This window comes from Dromiciops gliroides, chromosome 3 (genome assembly GCF_019393635.1).
Source record: "Dromiciops gliroides isolate mDroGli1 chromosome 3, mDroGli1.pri, whole genome shotgun sequence".
Taxonomy (NCBI): Eukaryota; Metazoa; Chordata; class Mammalia; order Microbiotheria; family Microbiotheriidae; genus Dromiciops; species Dromiciops gliroides.
The window spans coordinates 239244622-239265210 of NC_057863.1; the positions used below are offsets into that span (position 1 = coordinate 239244622).

Sequence of the window (20589 nt, forward strand, 5' to 3'; positions counted from 1 at the left end):
GGTAACTTCTGAGGTTTCTTGGAATACTTGTTGATTGTTGAAGAGAATGTTGGAAGCAGTGAACTGTGAGAAGAGCAATGGAGCCAGATGACATGAGTGATGGGCGGTGATTTTGTGCATATGGTTAGTGAAGCTGAGGATAAAAGTACCACCTTGGATAAGGCAACACTGGAGAACCCCTGCTAGGACCCTACCAAGGGTAAATTTGCAAGGGAGATTAAAAAGGCTTTTTAATAGAATTCCTTAAAGTTAGATATTGTTATTTTTTAGGTGCTCCCATGTGCTCCTTAGTGTTTTCTGACCTGTCAATAAATCTGGTTATTCTTTGAGTCTGTGAAACATTGCTTGAAAACAAATATAGTAACATTCTGGTGGGATCAGATGAAAAATTCTTCTTTTGAGCCTTCTATTCTTTGTGGAATCTGGTTTAATGGAAATGCATGGGTCAATTTCTCCCTCCATCTTCATTTTCAGTAAAATTGTCAAGTGGGCAAAGTCTGTCAGCTGTCAGCTGCCTGCCTAGGACCTCCCATTTCATTGTCCTACTAGAGTGGTGCTTCTCAAAGGCCCAGGGTGATAGGCATGTTGAAAAGTTTTAGATGTTATATCATTGCAGATAAAATAAAATTTATAAATATTTCTAATGTGAAGTGTCTAGTTTAAAGCTTTAACTGCTGTATATAGTAAACCAAGTATAGTATTCATAAAACAAGCAGAACTTTTCTGTTAATTTTATAACCTAACCTTGAAAAAACTCAATGCTAGATAATGAATTTGCAAAGGCAATAAAAGGCTACCCTTCTTAGAGGGAAACTGCAAAATTTGTATCTACTTTCACAATACATTCTAAAATTCTGTAGAGACCTTGAGCGCGCTTTGTATCCCTTTTTCTGACCTTCATGTGAGCACTTGCCTTGTGTGAATTCTCCATAAAATAATTTTTTAGGCAAACATATATTTGACATTTGCGAAACATGGCCTTCCCATTGGAGTTGTGTTCTCTGCAGTAGAGTTTAAATGCCTTGCAGTTCAGCTTGAGAAAGGACCTTGGTGTTCTGTACCTTATCTTTCCAACTGAACTTTACAACCTTTCTAAGACAATTCAAATGGAAGTGATACCATTTCCTGGCATGATGCTGGTAGACTGTCCAGTTTTCATAAGCATACAACAGCGAGTTCAGCACAATGGTTCTGTAGACCTTCAGTTTGGTAGGCAGTTCAATACCTCTTATTTCTCATACTTTCCTTTGGAGCCTCCCAAACACTGAGCTACCTCTGGCAATAGGTGCATCAACTTCAGAATCTACGTGTATATCTCTCGAATGTATACTGCCAAGGTAAGTGAACTGATCCATAGCATTTAAAATTTCACTATTTGCTGGAACTGACAGTTCTATGTAAGGATGATGCACTGATATCTGGTGTAGAACATCTGTGTTTCTGGTTTTGATTGTCAGGCCAAAATTAACACAAGCAGCAGAGAATTGATCCATATTCTGTTGTATCTCAGTTTCAGAGGCTGCACTGAGTGCACAATCACCTGCGAACAAAAAGCTGCATACCAATTCCCCCCTCTAATTTTGTATTGGCTTATAACTTTTTCAAGTTATAAAATAACTTACCATCAGTGTGGTAGCTGACTTTGATGCTGTTTTTGTCTTCATTGAAGGCATACAACAACATTGCTCAAAATAATAATTTTCATGCTAAAAAGTATGGGAGCAAGCACAGAACCCTGCTTGACTCCATTGGTGACTGGGAAAGTTTGTGAGTATTGTCCATTATCCAGAATCCATGCAAGCATCCCATCATGAAACTGGAATACAATAGTGATGAACTTTTCTGGGCAACCAAATTATGCCACGATCTTCCATAAGTCCTCGTGACTGACAGTATCAAAGGACTTCATTAGATCAACAAATATTGTCTATAAACCTCTCTTCTGCTCCTGGCATTTCTTCTGGAGTTGTTGGGCTTCAAACACCCTGTCAACCATTAGTCATCCCTTTCTGAAGCCACACTGGCTCTCAGGTAGATGACCATATTCCATGTGAAGGATTAGTCCATTAAAGAGGACTCTGGCAAGAAATTTCTGACAAAGACTAAGAGAAAGAACATCTGGCTTCTCCCCTCCCCCCATGATTGTCACAGGACAATCTATTTCCTTCACCTTTGTAGAGATAGACAATGGAGGCATCCTTGAACTCCTGGGTGATACCCTCCTCTTGCCATATAACTCAGAATATTTTGGTCAGCTTTTGTATGAGCGACGCCCCCCCCCCCCAACCTTGTAAATTTCAGCTGGAATAGAATCACCACCAGGATTTTTGCCATATGAGAAGAACCTAATTACATTTAAAGTCTCTTCTTCAATTGGAATTTTGGGTAGAGAGAGATTGACTTCAACCTGAGGTATACAAGAATGGCTTCAGCATTTCTTGATGACAGTCTGTTGAAAATGATATAGAAGTGTTCAGGCCTTCTCTTCTTATAACTAAATCAACATGGCCCCATCATGTTGAGTAGCTGAGATGCACCATAGGCCTTTGGCCAATAAATAGCCTTCAAGGCATCATAAAAGTGTTTAGGGTTGTTACTAAGAGTGTAAACTGAATTTCATATGCTTTTTTTACTGAGCCATGAATCCTGCATTTTTCTAAGCTTCACTTCTACTTTACTTTTAATGGAGTTAAATGCTGCCTTCTTAGAGACAAACTATTCTGCTGGTAAACTCTTAGGAGTTTTATTTTTTGTTTAGTGGCTTCTAAATTTCCCCATCATTTCATCAAACCAATGTTGATGTATGTAAGTGTTCTGGCCCAGATGAGTAAATATGATGCTGTACACCAAATCTCTGAAAGCTGCCAGCTCCTTTTCAGATCCACTGTTGCCAATTGTGTGTAGGCTCAGCTTTTCCTCCAAATTAGCAACAAACTGTTCATGTACAGAGAAGCACTCTAATTTGTTGACATCGTCTTCTATTAATCATCTTGCCTTGGGGCCTTCACCTTTGTTCAATGTGAATGTTTAGCTGGAAGAGGATAGATTGGTCCAGCACTCTGCACCACATATTGCCTTCATCATTCTCACATCCTGTCTATTTCTTCTCACAATGAAATTGTCTATTAAATGCCAATGTTTGCTGTTAGAGTGCATGCACAAAATTCTATTACATTTAGGTAAATGGAAGAGTGTTGGTGATGAGAAAGTCACAAGACTCACAAGTCTTCAGTAATAAGTGACTTGCTGTTGCTATTGCTGTTTCTGATTCCATTCCTCCCAAAGACTCCCTGCCATGTATAATAGTCTGTCTTTACTCTGGCATTAAGGTCACCCAGAATTACAAAGGTTGTTTTCCTTCAGCAAATGGATGGTGAGGGACTCCAGGCCTTCATAATTTTTTTTTCTTTTACCTCATCAGTTTTCCTCACGGTGGGAGCATAGACTCTGATGATGGTGGGGTGGCATGTTTTCTGAAAGTGGCAATCACATTGTCATGTTGTTCACTCATTTTGGAGGCATATAAGCTTGTTGATTAGATTAGTTTTGATTGTGAAATTTATGCCCACTTCACAGTGTTCCCCCTTACTGCTACCACTTCAGAAAAATGTGTATCAAGCTCTGACTTTGGTAAACTGGCCTTCATTTACCAGACTTTTTTCACTCAGGACTATGATTTGAATGTAATACCTTCTGAGTTCTCTTGCAACTAGAGCTGTTCATCTTTCAGGTCTATTGGGTTACACATTGTCCATAAGTGTATGCACATTCCATGTACCAATGGTAAGTAGAATTGTCTTTGCAAAAGTTTTTGTATTTTTTTTTCTTTTTTTACTGAAGAATGGGATTCCCACCTCCTGTAGTAAGAGGGCTGGGGTTGGATGAAGTAGACAAATTTTAAGACACTTTTCTAGCCCCTTCCTCATGCCAAGAGATGAGAAGTATGGTCCTTTAAAAAGGCTGATCAGAAACCCAGGGGGCTGCCAAATCCCATTGTTGCTACAATCCAGTGAGAAGACAACCCTATGACCTGGGTCACCTGTGTATATGGTTGTGACTACAGCTCCTCATGTATCTGCACCTGCTTTATCACTTATCTGTTGCCACAGTCCTTTGGGGGTAGATAAAAATGGTAAAATGGTATAGGTAATGGCTTTTCATTTGTACATAAATTAGATTTAAGGGAGATAGAACTGCACAAAATCATTGACCTCAGTCTGTCTTCCAGAGTCATTGGAGTTCAGTAGCAAGACAAAAGTCAAGATCATTGGTAATGCTTCAGGATGACCTTGGAATCTTTGATGTCTAAACACACTCTAATCACTCCATAATACCTACTTCAGCTATCTTCATTGCCATTGGAACAAATTATTCTCATCTACTTATTCCACTAAAGAAGTCTTCGTATGTTTGGCTTGGGGAAAAACACTCCCCACCTCCAACTTACTGACAGGCTTGAGGCTCCTCACTTAACCTCAAGCTGGTTTGACCCATTTACCGAGAAAATTTACTGGAGTGTGGCTGCTGTGCATGCTGTAGCTTCTTGGAGGCACAGGTGAGAGTTGGTCGAATCAGGCACACACTAAAGGTGGATGAGCAGCCCTGAAACAGGCTCAGTAGCCCTCACAACAGAACTATCAGTGCACCCACACATCAGGCACTTATTAAAAATTTGTGATTAGGTTGAAATTGAGTAGCTTTGAATTTCTTTCCTTTTGAAAACCTACTTTCCTCTACAACACCTACTACTATGCTGTGTTTAACACTCTATAGGGGGGCAGCTAGGTGGCGCAGTGGATAAAGCACCGGCCTTGGACTCAGGAGGACCTGAGTTCAAATCTGGACTCAGACACTTCACACTTACTAGCTGTGTGACCCTGGGCAAGTCACTTAACCCTCATTGCCCCACAAAACAAACAAAAAACCAAAACAAACACTCTATAGGACCTGCTCACTCTGTGACCCTTCACCAGAGCTTCAGAACACAGACTGACATATGAGAATGTTATCTTAAAGACCTAACCATTCTGCCCAGGAGAAAAGACTGTGTTCAAGTTGGAACAACAGGAAAGTAGTGAGCAGGAGAAATGGCAGAAGGCTCAGTCATATGATTGAGGAGAAAGTTGTGTCTTCTTAAAATCCTGCCCTAAACCCAAGAAAGAGGCATAGAGAAGAGGAAAAGAATAATTTTTGAGGTTCTGATGGTCAGGTTATGGTTATTCTCCAAATGCAACCTGTTGCATTCTTTCTTGCATTCCCCCCCCCCCTTTCTCCAGACTTGCCCTATGCCTGAGGTGCATACCAGCCTCATCTTTGCCTTTCACAATTCTTAACTACCTTCAAGGTTTGGTTCAAATGTCACTTCTTGCTTGAAGTTGTCCCTTCTTCCTTCTCTCTCCTCAACTTTTCCGAGAATGTATTGTATGAATGACTTTTTCTTTTAATCCCCAGCATCCCCTATCTAAGCTGCTAGAGGTCAGGGACTGTATTGTTTTGGTATTCCCAGGATCTAGCAAGGTGTCTTGCAGACAGTATGAATTTACCTAGTCTTGGTCAAATTCAGTTTGTGTGGTGTTTAAAAACACCTCACTTCAGTATTATAGGAAAGATTCCATTGGAGCAACAGGTTTTAGTTCAGTAGAGGATGAGACCAGGCTTTGGACCTTTGCTAAAGGAGATATACAACCAAAATGTTCTGGTTTCTCTCCATGTGCAACACCTCACCCCACCCCATCCCCAAAACACAAACAAAATAAATCTCATGTTGGAAGTTGTGTCATAAAGATTAACCATTTCTCCCTCTTTTGGTCCATGGAGAGTATGGAACTCTCCTTATACTTCCCGTGGTGAGAAAAGTATCCTCTCCCCGTTCCAGACAGCTCTTTTTTTTCCATTTAAAAATTTATTTTATTTTTAATTTATGGAATGAGACAAATGTCCATAACAGCATGATAACAAAAGATGATGGCACGTAAAATTTAAAATGTATTATGTACAACTTGCTATTCCTTTCAAATATATAATGAATTTATCACTTATTTTTTCCTTTCCCCCTCCACCATCCTACATATTTCTTTTTTTGGTGAGGCAATTGGGGTTAATTGACTTGCCAGGGTCACACAGCTAGTAAGTGTTAAGTGTCTGAGGTCATATTTGAACTCAGGTCCTCCTGACTCCAGGGCCACTGTTCTATCCACTGTGCCACCTAGCTGCCCCCATATTTCTATTATTAGACACAAATAGGTGTGTGCGTGTGTAAAATTATTCTTTATATACTTCTATTTATTAGTTCTTTCTCTGGATGCAGATAGCATCTTTCTTTACATCTTTCTTGAACTATGGAAGTATAAATGATGGAGTTACTTCCCTTTTTGAATCTTCAGTTTCTTCATCCATAAAATGGGGAGATTGGGCTAAATGATCTCTAAAGTGACTACTAGCCCCAAATTCTATAATCCTCTTTTGTCAGCTGCAGATAGGAATACTTACAGAGAGCCATAATAAAGAAAGTGTTTTGTAAAACTCACAGCATCTTATAAAGCTATATAGGATCTATTATTACCTTAGCTTTGCTTACTTTTTTTTTTTAGGCAATGGGGGTTAAGTGACTTGCCCAGGGTCACACAGCTAGTAAGTGTCAAGTGTCTGAGGCCGGATTTGAACTCAGGTACTCCTGAATCCAGGGCCGGTGCTTTAACCACTGCGCCATCTAGCTGCCCCAGCTTTGCTTACTTTTTAGGTAAATAAGCTAGTCCCCAAGACAGCTACATTCCTACATCGAACCAGGCTCTCTACATTATTCTCGCCTTTCCCACTTAAGCCAGCAAGACCCCTTGTAAAGAAAATTCCCTTGAGCAAAGGAGTCTTTGGGCATAGGAAATGCATGCTCCTTCTCTAGGATTTTTAGTCTTCCAAACCTAGGGCATACAGTAAAACAAGACCAGGGACTTGGGCCTTAGGTTGGCATTTTAGGACTTTGGAATTCAAATCCAACCTCCGGTCTGTGTCCTAAAGTTCAGCATTTTGGCTTACATTACATTGTTCTTTGTCTCCTGTTTAAATCTTGTCACTCCAACAAAACATAAAGTTTCCTGACTAGTGACTAGAGGCACAAAAGCCAAGTAGTGAATGCTCTATAAACAAGCACTGGAAGGCAGTGGAGGTGTGGCTACTAAAATAATCCTTCAGTTAAGCTAAGAATTATTTTGCAGAGTAAAATAATTACCATTTAATCTATTTTTCTAATTGGGATTTTCACAGGATCGTTGAATTCATATGTTTGGAGTTGAAGCAGATATTAGAGGTCATTTAGTTTAGTCTCCTCATTTTATAGCTGAATTGTCAGCATGGTCTGAGGGAATAAACATTGGTTCTGGAATAGGAGGAATCAGGTTTTATTCTGCCTCTGATGCACTTACCCACTGAATTTGACCAAGTCACTCAAAACTCTTTGGTACTGTGAGATTAAAATTGGATATTAGATCATAAATCTACCCTACTTAACCTTTCCCTTAATTTATCTCCCAGACTAGTAAATGGAAGAAGCTTCTGGTTTTCTAGATAGAGCTTTTATTGTATGGTAGTCACAAGGTGATGTTGATTAGAAGGATAGGAAAGTAGAAATACAATACAAATCGTCTTAAGTCTAGGCTTAGTCTATATTCCGTATAAAACTCACCAAAAGTGGAAGGCCACCTTTGGGGCGAGAGACCGAGTCAAGCGCGTGCTGTTAACCAAGAGCCGGGCCGAGTCAAACTCCAGTCCTCATCTGTCTGTGCAACGCAGCCAGGAGACCAGCGGAGCAGGAAAAAGCCCCACTTCTGTTCTCTCCTTGCCTTTTAAGCTCGCACCCCGGAAGTTGAGTGCTCAGCAGGCAATCTGGCGTGCGTCACAGGTGGACTGGAGTGCATAGCTCATGCTGTTGGTCTCCTCCCCGAAAGGGTGGTCCTAAAAAAAAACTGGCGTCTCTCCATTATCTAACCGACTGTTAAAACTTTTTACCACAGTACTCACTTTCCTTGTTGGAAAATGAGATGGTTGAACGAGATGGCCTAATAGGTCTTTCCAGAAATAGCTCTATGAACCACCTAGGAAACTGAAGCCCAAGGTTAAATAGGTAGTGTAAGGATGGAGGTTTGGAACTCAGGACCACTATATTCACATGCAATATTCTTTCCATTATTTTTTTAAACTTTCATATTGTTGTAAATCACCTATGCCTTTATGTTTTTATATATTTTAGGAAAGAAAAAGTCCTATTTCTATTCATGGGACAGAACTCATAGTATGTATTCACAATTAGATACCAAAGTTCAGGGCCAAGATAGTCCTTTCTTGGCCCAATAATTAGCATTATTGCATGATAATATAATTCCAACTTTTGGAATAATATATAGTGAGTGACATAGATCGAGTCCCAAGAAGGCCTCACCCCCAAAGCCTCTGAATCAGCTGAAGCACCAGTGTCATCTGGAACTAAGCTCACAGTCTAGTGAGAGAACTGTGCCCTGGGCAGGGGGGAGACCACAGGGGTCTATGCTGGTGCTGAGGCAGAACTTGGATTTTTCATCCCTGCTGAGAACCAGGAGGTAGGCTTGAGTAGCAGTAGCTCGGGTTGGGGAGGGGCACAGGCTTGTCAGAGCTAACAACAACAACACACAAAGCTGGTTGATTAGCAAGTTGGTCTGGGGTCATCTATGGACTAGGGAACAGGACAGGTGAGTGAAGAACCTGATCCTCCTTAAATCATACCACCTGGGACTTTTTAAGCTTGGGATACTGCAGCCTGGAAAGAGTGCCCCACTTTAAGGAGCTAAAAGTCAAGTAAAAGAAAGGCAAGATGAGCAGACACAGAAAGGTGAGTACCATAGAAAGTTTCTTCAGTAACAAGGAAAACTTAGGGGCACCCTCAGAGGAAGATGTCAACATCAGGGCCCCTATATCTCAAGCTTCCAAGAAAAATATGAATTGGTCTCAGGCCATAGAGGTGCTCAAAAAGGACTTTGAAGAAAAAGTTAGAGAGGTAGAGGAAAAACTGAAAAGAGAAATGAGGGTGATGCAGGAAAGACATGAGAAAAAAGTCAACAGCTTGAAAAGTCAAATTGGCCAAATGGAAAAGGAGGTACAAAAGCTCTCTGATGAAAATAATTGCCTAAGAATTAGGATTGAACAAGTGGAAGCCAGTGACTTTATGAGAAACCAAGACACAATAAAGCAAATCCAAATGTATAAAAAAATAGAGGGCAATGTGAAATATTTTCTGGGAAAAACTGCTGACCTGAAAAATAGGTCCAGGAGAGATCATTTGAAAATTATTGGTCTACATGAAAACCACGATCAAGGAAATAGTTTAGACATCATCTTCCAAGATATTCTCAGGGAAAATTGCCCTGAAATTCTAGAAGAAGAAGCTAAAATAGAAATTGAAAGAATCCACTGGTCACCTCCAGAAAGAAATCCCAAAAGGAAAACTCCTAGGAATATTATAGCCAAATTCCAGAGCTCTCAGGTCAAGGAAAAAATATTGCAAGCTGCCAAAAAGAAAGAATTCAAGTACTGTGGAGCCCCAGTCAGGATAGCACAAGATCTAGCAGCTTCTACATTAAAGAACTGGAGGGCATGGAATATGATATTCCAAAGGGCAAAGGAAATGGGATTACAACCAAGAATCACCTACCCAGCAAAACTCAGCATAATCTTTCAGTGGCAAAAATGGGACTTTAATGAAAAAGGAGACTTTCAGATATTTGTGATGAAAAGACCTCAACTGAATGGCAAGTTTGACTTTCAAATACAAGAGATGGGGGACATACCTGGGGTCATACAGTGAGCGACTGTCTTGTGTCTGAGGCCAGGGTTTGGCTGGGATCCCCCTGGGTCCAGGGGTGATGCTTTGTCCACTGTGTCACCTAGCTAGGTGATGACATCTTTAGGGTTAAATTGAGGGGTGAAGGGAATGCACTGGGGGAGAGGAAAGGGCAGAGGTGAAATCCTACATGAAAGAAACAGGAAAAGGCTTATGGAGTGGGGGAAGAGATGGGAGAGGAGCAGGGCAGTAAATGAATTTTACACTCATCAGAAAAGGCTCAAAGACCTTAAACTCATCAGAGCTGCCTCAAGGAGAGACTAACACACACACACACACACCCAACTGGGTGGAGTAATCTATTTAATCCGGGCAGTAAATGAGCCTAACACTCATCAGAATTGGCTCAAAGACCTCAATCTCATTAGAATTGGCTCAAGGAGGGAATAATGTACACACTCAATTGGGTGGAGTAATCTCTCTAACCCTGCAGGAAAATAGGAGGGGAAGGGGACAAAGAGAGAGGGGCAAAAGAAGAAAGGGCACAGTGGGGGAGGGGATAGACAGAAGCAAATCCCTTTTGAAGAGTGATAGGATGAAAGAAGATGGATAATAGAATAAATATCATGGGGAAGGGAATAGGATGGAAGGGAAACAGTTAACAATAGTAATCATGAAAAAGAGAAAAGGGGGAAAATTGTACAAAAAATATTTATAGCAACTCTTGGCGGAGAATTGAGAATCAAGGGAATGTCCATCAATTGAGGAAAGATGGAAAAAGCTGTTCTATATGATTGTAATGGAATGGTCTTGTGCTACAGTAAATGACAAACAGGATGATCCCCGAAAAATCTGGAAAGACTAATGAACATCAATGTATAGTGAAGTGAGCAGAACTGGGAGGACATTGTGCATAGTGACAGCAGTATTGTTCAGTGAGTAATTGTGAATGACTTAACTACTCTCAGCAGTGCAATGATCCAAGACAATCCCAAGGAACTAATGAGGATGCTTACTATGTACCCCCATAGAAAGAACTGATAAAAAGAACCCTTGTGGATTGTACATGTATAACCTGGTTGTGTTCTTGTGGATGGGGGAGGAAAGGAAGGGAGAAAAATTTGGAACTCTAAATCTTATGAAAATGAATGTTGAAAACTACCCTTACATGTAACTGGAAAAAATAAAAAATAAATGTTTGTTGCTAAAAAAAAATGATTTCTTCTTAAAAAAAATAATATATAGTGAGAGTCAGAGGCTTATATTTTGCAGTTTTGCCAAAGAAAGGCCCATATAGCTAAACAATATAGTTATAACTGCAGACCCATCAGAACAGATATAAATGCAAATCAGGTAAGTAGATGAGTCAAAATGTGAGGAAACCAAGCTTAGTTCTTCTACATGCTTAGGGAGGAAAATTCTTAACCACCCATCTGTCTGTCCATCTATCCATCCATCCATCCATCCATCCATTTGGCACCTCTCACTAGTCCAGCTTCTACTCTGCAGCTGAGGCAGGACAGAATCCTTTGCCAGAAAAATCTCTGCACTGTCACTCATTCTGAAGCTGTCATAACACCCTGTTCTTAGGATGGATTGACACAGAGAAATGGAGCCTACCGCAGAACCCTGGATTTCACACAGCAAATAGCAGGGAGGAAAGACTGGGGACACAGGCAATTTTAAAAGAATAATCAATGATTGAAAAATGTGGATTCAATGAACCCAAACCAGCACCACTCCATTACAATGCATTCTGTAAATCCTCCCTATGTGTACATTGCTAACAGGGGCTGCCAGCTCAGCTTTCTGCACGATTCATTCTACCAATGGCCAGCCAACAAGAGAATGGTAGCTTGTTTGTTAGCATCAGAAGGCCTGACTCAGAGCTGGAAACAAAAAGAGCTCTGGCAATTTGTTCCAGGGAACATGTGGGTAACTTCTTTGGATGGCCATTAGTCTAGCATGTGCTACTGTCATCAGAACTGTGGGATGATAATAGATATGGACAGAGTGTCCAAAGTGGTCCAGCTACAATGATAATAGATGTGATATAAATTAATTTGAAAAATAGGATGTAAAAGAATGTGAATTTTAACGAGTTGGGAGAAAATGTCTTTGATCTCACATTTGCATCCCATCTCTGACTCCTACTCAAGAAACCTCCTACCCACATGGAAACAAACAAGTCTATGTAATAAAAAGGATGCCATTTACAGTGAGGCATAATGGCATTGCAAAGGAGGAAGACTGAAATGGAAATTTAAATCAATTTTGTGAGTGTTCAGATGCTATTGGGAGTGTCAATGATAAATAGGTTATCCAAAATGGACAATGGTTGTTTATATGGCCAAATGGTAACTGTGCTTATATTTGGGGAATGAACAGAGTATTTCAATGTGACTTGTAGACCATGAAATCCTAGGAAGGGAATGTTCATAAACAAAAAGGGGCAAGGCTAGAGAGAACCTTTACCAAGGATTCTCTGGTACAGGTCCACTGACTTCCTCAACATTGTGTGGGTCTTTCTTGGAATGCCAAAAATGTGAAATTAGAAGACTCCATAGCTGGCCACTTCATTCCTAATGTCTCTGAAACACAGCTCCCAGGGAAACCAAGTTGGCAGGTTCATTTTCCCATTCAATTAAGAGTAAACTTGGAGAGGGCTGATATGAGAGACTGCTCGTCCTTTCATCTCCAAGGACACATGGAGAGGACACTCAGTCTTACTCAGGAGAGACAAACATATAATTAATTGTATGACCTTCAGAAAATAATAATGCTAATCAGTAAAAGTTTTAAAAAATGAAAAGAATTACCAAATGTTGGCCTTTAAGTCAGTATCACATGAAAGCCAAGGCCTTTGACAAGAAAGATTTTAGGGATGTTGGTATTAGGAATTACTTTCTTTTTTAGGAATAATGAGAAAATCTTAACAACAACAACAGCAACAACAATAATAACCTTTTTAAAGCCCAGCCCATTTTTCATAAGGTATAGTGATTTGGGTGATAGGGGAGGGAGACAAGGACAAAGTAGGGGAAGCTTATATAGGGTGATATGCAATGGAGACACGTGTGCACCGTGAAATTGTTTTGATAGCTTGGAAGGCCAAAGCCTAGAAGCAGCCCTGAAGTGCTGTCCAGTGTATTGATCTATTAATAGTGTTAATATACTGGTTGGTGTGATACAACTACTCCTAAGGGCCAAACAAATAAAGCGGTGAAGGATTATGGGTTGGCCCTACTTCAGAAGGGAAGGGGGAAGGGGGAAGGGAATAAGCCAACTGAAAGTCATTTTAACTGATATGAGCCAAAGCAGTTGAAAGGACAAAATAATTTAACATAAATAAAAAATTTTACTACAGAAGCTTGAGAAGCAATAACAACAAGAAAGGGGAGAAGAAGAAGAAGATGAATGTGGAATATTTCTTATTTTCCATGTGTTTATACCCAATACAAACAGTACAACAGAACACATGAGATCAAACAGAAAACAAAAAGTTCATGCACCATTAATGCAATATTGAAACAATAGTCATATCTAGAGAAATAACTGAAATTTAAGTTTTTCTATAAAAGTGGATGGAGGGGGGGCAGCTAGGTGGCACAGTGGATAAAGCACCGGCCCTGGATTCAGGAATACCTGAGTTCAAATCTGGCCTCAGACACTTGACACTTATTAGCTGTGTGACCCTAGGCAAGTCACTTAACCCTCATTGCCCCCCCCCAAAAAAAAGTGGATGGAGGAAGATCAAAAAATATCTAAAATTATTGGCTCAAACACTTCACAATGACACAAGTATCAATAGAAATCACTATACCAGCTTCCTTTCATATGTGAGCTTGATCCCACCTTTCATATGCAAGCTGATGCTAGATCTCAACATGAGAAAAATACTTTGTTTCATATATTTCTCTCATTTCCCATCTAAACTCTTGTCATAAACCTATGTTTGAGAAGCAAAAATACAGTAAATATTTAAGTTTGAATCTCAAGATCACATTGAAGCAATAACCAAAGGCAATATTCATAAATATCTTCATCTTCTCTAGACAAGATTCATTAAATATAAAGCTATCAAGGAGATAGCTATAGCTAAATATAACATTAAGAGACTTATGTTTTCCCAAAATCTGAATGGGAAAAGCTGAATGGGAAGAATATGTTTAAAGGAATTAACAATTCAAATTACCAGTCAATATATACTTTTGGACCTGACAAATGGAGCATACTCTAATGGGTGAAATAGGTGGTAGGGGTCCTTAGGTATTCCCCTTTAAAGAATTAAAACTCTCATACAAAATCCAATTGGAGTAAAATGGTCTTTTATTTGGGCACTAGAGAAGGTGACCAAGAGGGAAGACTTCTGTCTTGGAGAGGAGATGGCTTAGAGACATACATCTTTTCTCCTCCTCCCAATGGAAGGAGGGCCAAAGCTTTTATAGAGCGTGGATGGGGTGACTGACCACCTGACAATGGAGGGGTGGTGGTCCTGACTTCTAGAGTTATCTCTGTCCCCTGGTGCTGCTCAGGTAGCAGTCAGGCTTAATGGGCTTATCTCCCTTACTTCTTGGGTGTGTCCATCCCTTAGTTTAGATTCTCAAGGAGAGTTACACCAGACCTATATCAATACTATATTTGTATCTTCCCTAGTAAAAACCCATATATTATTAACAAAGTACAAGGTCCATTGTCCTAAGGTAGTTTTGGAAAGATCGATGTTTCCTTACTAAAAACAAGGAAAAGGAATTATACATCAAAAGCTCACTGTTTCAAGGACTGGCATATACTAAACCTTATATTACAAACATAGACCTCAAAATAGCCTTGAAAACTCAACCAATAAACCATACCAGAACCGGACAATTATCACAGACTGAGCTTTGGCCCACAATCACCCAGGAATAATACTGATCCACAAAAATAAAAACAACAATTTTATCATGTTTCCATGCCAATATTCATAAGCTCCAAGTTACATAGAATGAAAAGCTTTCAAGACATGGAGATCTAGGAGAAATCAAAATCATGTGAAACAATATGAGAGACATATCATACCCATCATCCTATCTGTTGTTGGAGTTGTTTTGAGGATAGTGCACATCCTGGTAATTTTATTCAATTTCAAAAAATAGTTATTTTACCCACCTGTGTAAGAATTCACTTAACATTAAGCCTAAAAAAGTAATAGCAGGATAGTGACTTTTTCTAGGATTTTTAAAAATCTGAACTCCATGGAACAAGATAATTAATTTTCAATAATAATAATAACAACACAGCTATATAGTGTTTTAATTTCAATTTAATTCAACAAGCATTTATTAAGTACCTATTCTATGCAAGGCATAGTGCTAAACACACAAAGCTATTTCTTCATAATAACCCCATGAGAACAGTAGGCTATATAGTTCCACTTGCAAACTTTGATTATGTATGTAAACATATTCCCCCATCTTTCCTCCCATTTTCCCCAAATGTATCCTTTCCTCTTCTTTTAATTTTTTTTCTGCAAAACCAAAGATGACCAGATAACAAGAAAGACATGTCAAAGCACTGTTAACAGTTAGATTGACCAACTATATATCAGGACAGACATGCTTAAGAAGTAAGGGGAGATAAAATTCTATAGCAGGAAAGTCACTTAGGTATGGCTACTACTTGATGAAAGGTAGGAGACAGAGATAACCCTGGAGGTCAGGATCATCATTCAAAAAAAAAATCCCTCTGACTTTTAGAAATATGACAAGCATCCAAGCTTTCTCTACCCCACCTTCAGTTTCTTGGAGATCTTTTTTTTTTTTTTGGTGGGGGAGGGGATTTAAAGTCAACAATTTTAACACAATCATGATCCTGAGTGTAGTTGGGTTCCCATATTCTCTCAGGGAAGAAAGTGGCTGGGTTGAGAGCACTACACCTGGAGATAGTTACGTTAGGCTTGGATAGTAAAGAGAACTCTAATCCTTTAAGGTGGCTGGCACACACTGTTAGCTAATATCAAATCACATAAAAACTTAACCTGATAACAAGCAAATCATAAGTTTTCTTTAAATACTTTTATGTCCTTTTTGAGACAAGTATAAAAGGAGAAAAATGAAATAATTTTTTTGAAGGCTGGAGATCAGGGGAGCAAAGGAGTAAATCATCTACATACTGAAGGAGGATGGAGCCAAAAGAAAACTTAAGGTCAGCAAAGTCTGCTTTCAAAATTTGTGATAAGTAGGAGGGGCTCTCTATATAGCCCTGTACTACTGGTCCTCCCAGGTAAAAGCCAAAAGAAATTGGCTCTTCACATCAAAGGGCATACTGAAAAGGGCACTACACAAATGAGCAACAGTGGAAAAAAAGTGCAATCATGGGGAATAATATTTAGGAGGGTATAGGGATTAGGGACCACAGGTGTTCTAGGAATCACAAGCATTGCTGCTCTGAGGTTTTGGACAGGATGCCACCAGTCTGCTGGGCTCACAAACAGGAAGGATAGGAGAATTATGAGGACTAGTGTGGGGGATTAAGAGGTCAAAGGGTAGGTAGTCTTTAAAGAGAGGCCTGATCCCCTTAATTGCCTCACTGGAGAGGGGATACTGTCAGACTCAAGGAAGAGGTCTGCAAGGATCCAAGTGAATCTGGATTGGAGAGGTACTAAGAACCTATCCAATCTCAGAAGAGTTAACCACCCAGAGGGAGGATGAGAATTCTTCAAGGGGTGGAGAAGAGCAAAATAAAGATAAGGGATGTTAGGGGATGGGGGAAAGTAAGATGCATTTAAGGAAGAGAGAGCGAGAGCTGGATGTCATTTTGGGGACAGAACTTGATCATAACTCTGAATGCCTGGAGAAAGTCACAGCCTAGACGGTGGAGAGGCAGATCTTTTACATTTTCATTAGAAACTAATCCTAACAGTCATCATACTTTTCAGGGAGGAAAGAAAAAATAAAGTTAGAAGATAGCTCATTAAGGTGGCTCTGATACATCACATTTGGTATGAAAATGCAGTTTGCCTAAAAATACCATTATAGTGACAGGACAATATTTTAAAAAGTAGATGAATGCTATAGAAATGTGTAAGCCTGGCAATGAAACAAAATTATATTAAGGGAAGGAAAAAGCTTAAAACAGAATGAATGTTTTTAACAAAAACACCAGGTAGTAATAAAACAAATTCCAGTTAAATGGCCTATTTTGAAATAAAACTATTATTAAAAAATAATCAAGTACCTATTAAAGGTATCAAATACACAAAGCCATCATAATATTTGAATGTTAAGAACATGAAAACTTGAAATAACTGTGAAGTTTACAAAAAGACAACAGTGAGACTGAAATATTATGTAATTGGTCTGACTTTTGATTAAGCAACTGCTTAACAGAGTTATTGAGAAAAATTGTCAAATAGCACCATGGCTAAATGGAACACTTTTCCCTGGCCTAGTAGGGAAGCCTCCAGTTTTCAGATTTAAAATTTTCTTTCTATTTACACAGAGAAGCCAAATTATTTTGCCCAGGGTCACACCTTCCTTATGATGAGGGGGTATCGCAGAGAGGAAACTTGAACCCAGGTATTCCTGACTTTGAAATCACTTCTTTGTAAATTCACAGTAAAAAAATTGAAAATAACTATTGCATTTCTAAACAATCAGTTTCAAGCACGTGGCATAAGTCTATTAACAGTTGAATCTATAACAATGTACAACCTTAGGTGTTTGTTATGGGGTAATAAATTCAGAAGATGAAAGTGACCCCCAGTTTATAAAGATGCCTTCCCTCTTCCTGAGAAGTCTGCTTGTTCAGAAGCACTGTCAGGAGCATGCTGGGGCCTGGGGCAACAAGATCCAGCCCATTAAAGCCTCCATCATTACTCAGGTGTTCCATGTGCCCCTGGAGGAGAGGAAGTACAAGGGCATGAACCAGTTTGGGGAAGGGGAGCAAGCCAAGATCTGCCTCAAGATTATGCTGAGGACCAGTGCTCACCAGAAGTTATGCCTTGTCAAAGACCAAGGCCTCTCCATCATGGTCTCTGGGAAGCTGGAAGCAGTCATGAAGTCTCCAAAGGACATAGTTGCAAGGCTGCAGACACAGGCTTCAGTAATGGTGGCCATTCCCAAAGAACATCATCGCTTTGTCATTGGCAAGAATGGTGAGAAACTACAGGACTTAGAGCTCAAAATTGCATCCAAGATCCAAATTCCTTACCCAGAGGATCCTAGCAACAAGATCAAGATCACTGGCACCAAGTAGGGCATCAAGAAAGCCTGGCATGAAGATTTGCTGATCTCAGCTGAGCAGGACAAGCTTGTAGTGGAGAGACTCAATGTGGAGAAAGTATTCCACCCTTTCATTGCAGGGCCCTACAACAAACTGGTGGGCAAGATCATGCAGGAGATAAGCATCCCACTGCCCAGTATGAATAGTACTGAGATTGTCTTCACTGGAGAGAAGAAGCAGCTGGCACAGGCTGTGGTCTACATCAATATGATATATTAGGAGAAGAAAAAGAAGAGCACCACCACTGTGGTGGAGGTGAAGTAGTCTCAGCACAAGTGGGTCATCGGGCCGAAGGGCAACAACCTGCAGGAGATTCTGGAGAGAACCTGAATGTCGGTTGAGATCCCACCTACATGCATCTCAGAGACTGTGATCCTGTGAGGTGAGCCTGAGAAGTTGGGCCAGGTGCTAACCGAAGTCTACACCAAGGCCAACAGCTTCACAGTCTACTCTGTCTCTGCTCCATCTTGGTTTCACCATTTCATCATAGGCAAGAAAGAGTAGAACCTGGCCCAAATCACACAGTCCAAAAAAGTGATATTGTCCAACTGAGAGGACCCAAGAATGAGGTGGAAAAATGTACAAAATACATGCAGAAGATGGTGGCGGATCTGGCTGAAAATCGCTATTCCATTTCTATTCCAATCTTCAAACACTTCCACCAGAACATCATTGGGAAAGGAGGCACAAACATGAAAAAGATCCAAGAGGAAAGCAACACCAAGATTGATCTGCCAGAAGAAAATTGTAACTCAGAGACCATTGTCATCACAGGCAAGCAAGTCAATTGTGAAGTTGCTCAAACTGGATCCTTTCCATTCAGAAAGACCTGGCCAACAACACCAAAGTGGAAGTGTCCATTCCATCCAAACTTCATTGGCACCAAAAGCTGCTTGATCTGTTCCATCATGGAAGAGTGTGTGTGTGTGGGGGAGGGGGTTACACATTCATTTTCCTACTGAAAGCTCGGGCATCAATACTAGTCATCAGGGACCCTGCCTCAGATGTGGAAAAAGCCAAAAGACAGCTATTACACCTGGCTAAAGAGAAGCAAGCCACGTGTTACATTGTGGATTTCCATACCAAACCAGAGTATCACAAGTTCCTGATTGGCAATGGGGGCGGGAACATGAGCAAGATACTTGACCACACTGGAGCCCAAATAATCTTCCCCACATGTGAAGACAAGGATCAGGAGCTGATCACAATCATTGGAACAGAGGAGGCTATTAGAGAGGCCCAGAAGGAACTGGAGATTCTCATAAAAAACCTGGATAATGTGGCAGAAGACTACATGCTGGTGGACCCTCAGCATCACCACCATTTTGTCATCTGAAGAGGCCAGGTCTTATGGGAGATTGCTGAGGAGTATGGTGGTATGATAGCTTCCCTCATTCTGGTACCCTGAGCAATAAAGTGACACTCAAAGGAGCCAAAGATTGTGTGGAAACAGCCAAGAAATGCATCCAGCAGATCATCAAGGACTTGGAGGCCCAGGTAACAATGGAATGCACCATTCCCCAGAAGTACCATTGCTCCATCATGGGCCCCAAAGGTTCCCAAATCCAGCAGATCACTCATGACTGTGGTGTCCAGATTGAGTTTACTGATCTGGAGGAGAACCCAGGTCCTGTTGTTGAGCCAGCTGTTCAAGAAAATGGAGAAGTTGGGTGAGGGGAGGCTCTGATCTCTCAAGCCATCTCTATCCCCTTTATGCCACAAAGACAGCAGCCACACCTAATCTTATCTCCCTAATGGGTGGGGGAAACTGTAATGAAGGGTGGTGGTCTTGAAGCTAACAGTCCAGATCTGGTGCAGCTTATCTCTTTAGGTGAGTCTGTCCTTTGGTTTAGTTTCTCAAGGAGAAGGTTCCTTGATTTCCCCCAGAAAACTTCAAGCCCATAATAGTATTCCTTAATAAAGAATTACATTCTCTCACACAGTCCAATTAGAATTAAAATGTGGGTTTGTTTTTTTTTTACTTGATACCAGGGTAGGTTACTGAGAGGGAAGTTGTCAATGGGAGGAACATTCTCCTCCCAGAACAGAAGGAAGGCAAAAGCTTTTATAGAGCATAGATGGGTTAACCACCTGAAAGTGGAAATTCCTTTTTGGGGTGGGGAGGAGAAAGCTTAGATGCTTGTCATATTCCTAAGAGTCAGAGGAATTTTTTTCAAATGATGGTCCTGACCTTTGGGGTTATCTGTCTCCTTGCTCTGGTCAGGTAGTAGCCACACCCAAATAACTTTCCTGCTATACAATTTCATCTTCCCTTACCTCTTAGGTGTGTTTGTCCACATCAGGTCAGGACCATCATTCCTAATAAATAATCCCCCTCAATTCTCAGGAATCACAATCATCCAAACTTTCTCCACTCCATCCCAAAAGGAACTCAGGTGGTCACCCCATCTATCCTCCATAAAAACTTTTGCCTTCCTTCTGTTCTGGGAGGAGAATCCTTGAGTCCTACCCAGGAGTAAAGTCTTTGACTTCCCTTGGTCACTTTCTCTAGCACCAAA

At 40.4% G+C, this 20589-nt stretch overlaps 1 pseudogene; it reads left to right on the forward strand.

Moving 5' to 3' along the window:
* The first annotated feature begins 1133 nt into the window (after positions 1-1133).
* LOC122747405 lies at positions 1134-19744 on the forward strand (annotated as a pseudogene).
* The last annotated feature ends 845 nt before the right edge of the window (positions 19745-20589 follow it).